At 48.5% G+C, this 7,900-nt stretch overlaps 2 non-coding genes across 2 annotated transcripts; one reads left to right on the forward strand and one right to left on the reverse strand.

Annotated features, from left to right (window-relative positions):
- The first annotated feature begins 3,834 nt into the window (after positions 1–3,834).
- Positions 3,835–3,906, forward strand: TRNAV-CAC. Its single transcript has one exon. It is a non-coding gene; the product is annotated as a tRNA-Val (tRNA).
- A 3,242-nt stretch (positions 3,907–7,148) lies between these two features.
- On the reverse strand, positions 7,149–7,220 carry TRNAQ-CUG. The gene has a single exon. It is a non-coding gene; the product is annotated as a tRNA-Gln (tRNA).
- Between the last annotated feature and the right edge of the window lie 680 nt (positions 7,221–7,900).

A 7,900-nucleotide genomic window follows, 5' to 3' on the forward strand; every position in this document is an offset into this window, starting at 1 on the left:
CCTCTATGGCAGCTACCTTCTCTCCACTGCCAGGGAAAGGGTATCTGCTTCTTCACCTCTGTATGTCCCTTCCTAATCCAAGACTTGAACACAGTTGACCACGTAGGTGCATATCCCTTTTGCTTTCTTTCTGCTCCTCTCCTTTGATAAGCTCAGTTCACTCTCACCTCAGAAAATGAGGTAAAATCCACTTCCGGTTTTGTGCCGGGAAAGAGCCCCTAGCTCTCCATCATGAACCACATATTCTGCCTTGGTTAAGCACAGTGTCCCATCTTGAGGTAAAATTTCTGCAAATAAGAGTGTTATTTGCCTTTTCCTTGCCTTCACCCTTTTCTCCTTGCTCCAAGAGGGCAGATGGTTGTCAGGGCAGGAGGTGGGATTTCCTGGGTCCCTTAGTTTTCCCATAGTACAGATTACACTCCAAAGCCGCCACCACCTCTTATCTGTAACATGTAAAGTGTGTCAGCAGTGAAGTGGGAATGGAGGCAAGAGAACTCTCCTTTTCATTTTCTTCAGATTTGGGAGGGGTAAGGTTTTCTCACAACAAGTGTGTATTTAAGATTTGCAATATAAGTAAAAATAACCATTTATATCAAACGCTCAGAGAAACCAGCTATACTCACCTAGAAGTGAAATGAACCTCACTCAGTCTTGTCTTACTTTGTGACCCCATGGACTGGAGCATGCCAGCTTCCTCTGTCCAAGAGATTCTCCAGGCAAGAATACTGGAAGGGTGGCCATTCCCTTCTCCAGGGGATCTTCCCAACCAGGGATTTACCCTGGTCTCTTTGCATTGCAGGCAGATTCTTTACCTGCTGAGCCACTAGGGAAGACCCAAATTCACCTGGGGTGACTGAAGATAAACCGCATGTCGTGGAGGACATGAGACAGGGCTCTAACAAACACTTAGGCCCTCAGAGACACTTTGGTCAGGTCAGTGGAGTCAGTTTCTCTCCCCATTTCTTAACATATCAAACCCAGAAATTGCAGTTTAAAAAAAGGCATACAAATATCAAGGTACCCAAGAGCACTGATTGCTGAATCATAGAGGATGCACATCCAAGTTGTCTTACAGTACAGACAGTATTTATGTACCCAAAATACCACCACATGAAGTATTTGCATGTATAATAGGTATAAATCCTATCAGGGCTCAGAATAATTTTAGTTCTTCATTGTATCCTAAAACTGTTTCCTCCCTAGTCCAATACGCAGAACAGAAAAAAGTAGCACTAGTTTTTGGCTGGCCAAAAAACAGAAAGATGGCTAGTATTGCCTGGAGATGTATTTTGTTCCAAGACTGGACAGAGAGATTGACTCAAGGAGGAAGGAGGCAAAGGGGAAGCTCTTATTATAAGGAGGAAGTTCACAGCTCCAGAGTGAAAAGATGAAACTTCTTTTTGAAAATCAAGATGTTGAGTGGTAATAAGACAAAGTACTCCTAGGAAAATTGAAGAAGGCTCAAGGTTTATGGGCACAAGTACTGAAATGGACTCTGACTCATATAGGAAGAAAATAAATCCATAGAAAGGGTGTTGAGAGATCACAGAATGGCCAGGAAACCTGGAGAACCAGGTTTCACAAGGGCCAAGGACAGAATCAGGTGAGGTTAGAACTGGGATGGGTAAAGATGTTTGTTCTTCCCATTTCCTTCAGCCTGCACATAAGTCCTGATCTGCAAGCAGAGAACTGGCAATGAAGGGTGGTCCAGCTACATCTGAGCAAACTTCAAGAACACTCACGGAGCAAACTGCAAGAGCAATCACGGGAGCCTTTGGCTTGATTCCGTTTACAGAAATTTATAGAAGTATCAAGTTAATTCAAGGTGAAATAAATAAGCATAGAGTTTGTCAAAAGATTCTGAGAATAGTGACACAAAATGATTTCACAGCTGATAACATGATTCATCCAGTAGTTTCTAAACCCGGGCACATCTGACAACAAATGCTTTCATTCCTCCCATTTTAAAACAGAAAGAAGGGAGGCACAAGAAATTTTCTTTATTTGTCTAAGGCCACATAAGGACAGAACTATTTTTTACAACCCAGAATTTGTGCACCCGAGCACAGATAGTTGGGTCTCTCTTCTCAGAAGTGGGTGTATCAAGATTTCTCAGTTGTAGGGATGGGAAGAAGACCAAGAAGAGAGAAGGCAAGAGAGGGAGGGGGGAAGGGTAGAAGCACAAATTCTTTTATTCTCTCCTTCCTCCCCTCTCCTTAGGCCTCCTTGATTCTTGCCTGCACCAGCCCTTTCCCTCCTTCCCCACTCTGCTACCAGACTATGTTTCAGCTCTAAGGATTCCTGCCCAAGCCTCCTGGGAGGTCTCAATGCCTTCCTCCCAAACCAGACTTCCCAGTTTGGTTTTCACCCTTTCCCGCTCCCAGGTGGACCTCACAGAACGCAGGCTACCCAGGCTGGAATGCGGGAGCTCCACTCAGCTGGGGCTGCTCCGGGGGCCTTTCCATTGCTCACCCCACTGGATGCTGCAGATTCCAAACTGGGATAAAGGCTTTTAAAAAAGAACCATTCACTTCGAAAACTTTTCTGTATTTCCATTCTCAACGGTCTTCATGGGACGAGGGCTAAAGACGACAATGTATTCATCCAAGTCCTAGAGCATCCCAAGTGAGTGCCCGACTCTGTTGCCGGCCTGCGGACACAGAACGACCATCCCCGCGACCTCAGTGCTTAGTCGCTAAGTCCTGTCAGACTCTTTGCCACCCATGGGCTTAGCCCGCCAGGCTCCTCGTCCATGGGGATTCTTCAGGCAAAAATACTGGAGTGGGTTGCACGCCCTCCTCCAGGGGACAGTCCCAAACCAAGGATTGAACGCGGGTGTGCTCCACTGCAGGCGAATTCTCACCGTCTGAACCCCAGGGAAGCCCACTCTGGTGGAAATCCCCTGGTGGACACGGGAGACCTAAGCACAGCCCCAGGCCTATGCCAGGGTGGGCAAACTCTCACTCATTGGGTGTAGGCGAGGAAGTGGGAAGAGCCATCACGGGAGCCCACCTGTGTTCAGCTGTCCATGGATCTATTTCGGTTCAAGCCCGCAGGATTGGAGCCCTGGCCCCTGGTATCTCTGGGGGCTCTGGCATCTGTGGTCAGTAGAAGGCACGGAAATGGCACCGTTTCCCTGGGGGCAGGGGTCTTATCCTAGGAAGAAGTGTCCACTCCAAAGACTCCAGGAATGGCCGGTACTGCTGTCTCCGCAGCGCAATCGGTTAGCGCGTTCGGCTGTTAACCGTAAAGGTTGGTGGCTTGAGCCCACCCAGGGACAGTGGGGTGACATTTTAGAGACCACCAAAGAGACTCCTTTTCTCCAGGAGAACACCAGAAAGTGCAGCGGCGAGCCGGCATGCAGAGAAAGAGCACAGGAGTCAGGAACAAAGGAGCAGCGGAGAGGGCGGGTCCCGGGGGATTGGAAGCGTCGACCGTTCCTGAGACCCCAGAATGCTGACCGCCTGCGCCATGACGAGGGCCACCGAGGCGCGGGCCCGCGGCGCGGAGGGCGGCCTCCACACCGCTGGGCAGCGGAGTCTCCTGGCCTAGACGCACCCACCGTCCCCGCCTCCTGCGGCTTCCGGGAGCTCGGCAATCGGCTGGGGCGACCCCTGAGCTCGGGTGCGGAGTTAAGGGTTTGAGGCCTCTACGTTGGGTGCGGGACCCCGAATGCAGCCTATGGGGGCCCGAGGGTCCTCTCTTGAGGGGAGATGAGGAACCCTAAAGCAGGGCTTCCAGGTTCCTGTTTGAGTGTTACAATTTGGTGGTGTGGATGCTGGTGGCAGCATCCGGGATTTCATGGATACAGTGTTAAGTAACGGAGGTTGACCCGTTTCCGTAGTGTAGTGGTTATCACGTTCGCCTCACACGCGGAAGGTCCCTGGACCGAAACCGACGGAAACAGGTTGCTCTCCCCTACCCCCACCACCCAACCCGCGAGATTTGCATTTGCCATCGGCAAAGGCGAAAGGCAGGAGGTTAGGCAGCAGGCTCAGCTGTAGGCCGCTGAGGTATTCTGACGATTACACTGCTTTCTGACGATTCTTACACTCATCTTTCTCCTGAAGAAGCGAAATAACTTCTTCTCTACAGTTCCTTGATGGTCTAGTGATGGCAAGGATTCGGCGCTCTCACCGCCGCGAACAGAGTTCGATTCCCGGTCAGGAAAACTTTCTTTTTCCAGGGTCTACACGCACACAAGTCACTCTCTTCCCCGCCCAGATCGGAACTATATTTTGCTTAAAGGTCCAGTGCAGAACATTTCTGCACAGAGTTTCTAAATGCCGCTGAGTCCAGGCCTCAGGTTCCTTGACCTCAGGCTGGCTGTTGGAGCTGAGATGCCGTGAACAGCCTGGGCTGGCCAGCTCTGGCCTCCACTTTTTCCTCCTGGCATGGTAAACCCAGAGTTTTACTTAACAGAGTTTCCATTCAAAGAGAAGGGACCAAACCAGTTAACATCATATTCTTTCCTCATGTAAGAGTTATGACATCACTTGATAATAACATGCCGACATCTCAGGATCGTTCCTTTACTTTGGTGTCCCTCTCAAAGCTATCTTCTGTGGGACCTGTCTTCCAAGGACAGGAACAGCTTGGCCGTCCAGAAGAGGGCCCTCTTGGCCCTTCAGAAACCTGGAATTTGGTCTCTTTTGGATGTAGAGAGGGTATGTGTGTTAGTTGCTCAGTCATGTCGGAATTTTTGAGATCCCTTTGGACTGCAGCTCACCATGCTCCTCTGTCCATAGGATTCTCCAGGCAAGACTACTGGAGTGGGTTGTCATTTCTTTCTCCAGGGGATCTTCCCAACCCAGGTCTCCTGTATTGCAGGCAGATTCTTTACCATCTGAGCCACCAAGGAAGCCCAAAACAAACACGACCACAATGCATTGACCAGGAATCAAACTGGGTCTCCCACGTGATAGGCGAGAATTCTACCACCGAACCACCAACGCCCCTACTGAGAGACTTTTTAAAAGAATATCCTAGATGGTGTTTTATTCAGCTGATTTCCAAGTGCAGGGCAGGCCTGTCATGCCCTGTGCTTGGAGGATGGTCTAGGCTTTCATCCTCTGCCCTCCGCAGCACTGGCTGCCCTCTGGCCTCTTGCAGGTTGCTTTGGTGGGCAGTCAGTGGTGTTTTGATCATCTGATTGGTGGAACCACCTCATCCTCACCCCCACTGGCTCAGTCATGTCTGATTCTTTTCAACCCATGAACTGTAGCCAGTCAGGCTCCTCTTTCTATGGGATTTTCCTGCTACTTTGCTGGAAACCCATTGGGTCAGTGCAGCTGCCCCCTCCACTCTTGCCTGGCTCCTGTGTCCTGCAGGGATCATAAAGTGTTCTGCAAGGACACAGAGGTGAAAAGTCCTTCCCTGTGGCTGGTGGAATAGAGAACCAGATGGGATCGTGTCCAAGGGAGAGGGAGTATCCTCAAGAGCTTTCTAGGACTGTTGTGTGGGTGCTCTTGAAGAAGGAGTTCATAGGGCCTGGACTCCCTCTTAGGCCTGTTCATGCTGATCATGCTCGGCCACCTTTCCAATGGACTCTGAACTCTGTGTTTAGTGCCTATGAAAACAACAACAGAAGGATAAGACCCCCTCCAGACAGGGGAACCTTGAAGATCGGATCTAGGTTACTCACCGCCTAAGAGAAAACATACACTAATCACCCCTTCCTCCAGAGAGGCCATAAATTTTTCTGTATCAATCAGAGTGTAACGTCGGGTTTCTTGATTATTGGCTAATTGTTTGACTGTTTGAGCACATGAGCACATAGCACGTGAATGATGGGTTATTTGGATTGTATTTTCCTTGGTTTATGTAAGTCTCAAGGAATTTGGAGTGGCGGGTTCAGACACGTACACATGGGGTATAAAAGATTTTCACAAATGCTGGTCGGGGTCCTTGGCTAAGAGGAGACTCTGCCTTGGGCCCGCCGGTGTAATAAACTGCATTCCACTATCTGCATTGTCCATCTGAGTGAGTTTGTATCCCGGAACGCATGGCTACAACACTGTCAGGTGGGTCTAAGCCCAAGATAATAATGCTTAGTCTTGTGTTCTTCTGGCCTTGACCCAGTCCCAGGTCCAGTCCAAATTCAAGCACAGAGGCATCCAGCTTTACCACACATATTCCACTCGCCCTCTCTCCAAAGTGCGGTAGTGAACCACCTTTTCTATCTCAGTGAATACAACCCACGTGGGTTTTTTTTTTTTTTCCCTTGAACTTTGTGTTTTCCTGAAATGTAACTCAGGAATATAAAAAACGTTTAGCTTTAGATAAATGAGTGCTCTCCAGGCTACGTTCAAGAAAAACTTTCAAATTGATAGTAAGGATGAATCTTGAATACTTTTAACACTCTAGATAATTCTAATAATTGATGTATAATTGTATAGAAAATTGTCCTGTCATATTCTCAGAGATGACTCCTGGTATGCCTTACCCAGCTTTAATAATTTTGGTCTAAAAACTACTTCATGTTGACTTTCAGATTTTCTAAAAATGTGGAAAATATTGGTGCCATACTATTCCAGATTGTAGAAGTCTTGCATTTATTTTCTATTCAAAATCCTAATGAAAGAACTGCCTAAATGTCCTGTATTGCTTTGTTTCCCATAAGCAAACTCTAATTCCAAAAATATTTCCATTTATAAAATTCAAAACTATGTGCCACAGAAATTTAAATATACGATATATTTTTCTGACGAAGATTAAGTCTTTTAGTTATAGAAATCATAGTTACTTATATTCCCTTTCAACATGGGGGTAAATGTTTTTCAAAATCATCTAATATGCGAATATCTGACATGGCAGCTCATCCCCGCAACCATTTACTCTCAGGGACAACCGTGTAGTTACAAGACTCGAAGTGGGAAGCCCCCTCGGGGGAAGGACTCCAAGGGCTCAGCCTCTGCTTTCATTCCAGAGGCCAGGGGACCCGACAAGGGGGCGGTAGTGGCTGGGCCTCTGCGCCCTGGCCGGGGCTTGGAGGGCAGAGATGGGCAGAGCCGCCCGGGTCCAGCGAGGACGCCCCAGGTCGGTCCCACACCTGTCCGCCGTGTCCGTGTGAACCACGCCGCTGAGGGGCAGGAGACCTCCGGGTCCGATTCGGAGAGTAAAAGTGTTCTTCTTCTAACTAGGCAGAAAGGTCCCACCGAGATTTGAACTCGGATCGCTGGATTCAGAGTCCAGAGTGCTCACCATTACACCATGGAACCCCTCAGGAGCCACCTGGCCTCCATCGCCAGAGAACGGGATATGCTTCTTTAGCCTCCATACGTCCACCCATAAGCTCAGGGCAGTTCTTCTAAGGCCCGAGGAGACTCCAATATGGTTGACTCCTGTGGGTGCTCATCCCTCTCGCTTTCTCTCTGCTCCTCTCCTTTGATCGACTCAGCTCACTCTCACCTCAGAAAATGAAGTGAAATCCACTTTAGGTTTTGTGCCAGGGAGGACGCCCTAGGTCCCTACCACAACCCGCATATTCTGTTTAGGTTAACCAGAGTGTCCCATCTGGAGGCAAAATTTCTGCAAATAAGAGTGTTATTTTCTTTTTTTTTGCCTTCACCTTTGCCGTAGCCCAGAGTGGGCAGACGGTTGTCAGGGCAGGAGGCCGGGTTTCCTGGGTCCCTTAGTTTTCTCACAGTGCTCATCACACTCCTAAGCCGCAACCATCTCTTACCTGTACATATATAAAGTTTGTCAGTGGTGGAGTGGGAATGGAGGCAGGAGAACTCTTCTTTTATTCTTCATATATTTCTAATTTGGAGACGGGTAAGGAACCAGAGATAAAATTGTCAACATCCGCTGGACCATGAAAAAGCAAGAGAGTTCCAGAAAAACATCTATTTCTGCTTTATTGACTATGCCAAAGCCTTTGACTGTATGGATCACAATA

The sequence above is a fragment of the Capra hircus genome, unplaced genomic scaffold (genome assembly GCF_001704415.2).
Source record: "Capra hircus breed San Clemente unplaced genomic scaffold, ASM170441v1, whole genome shotgun sequence".
Lineage (NCBI taxonomy): Eukaryota > Metazoa > Chordata > Mammalia > Artiodactyla > Bovidae > Capra > Capra hircus.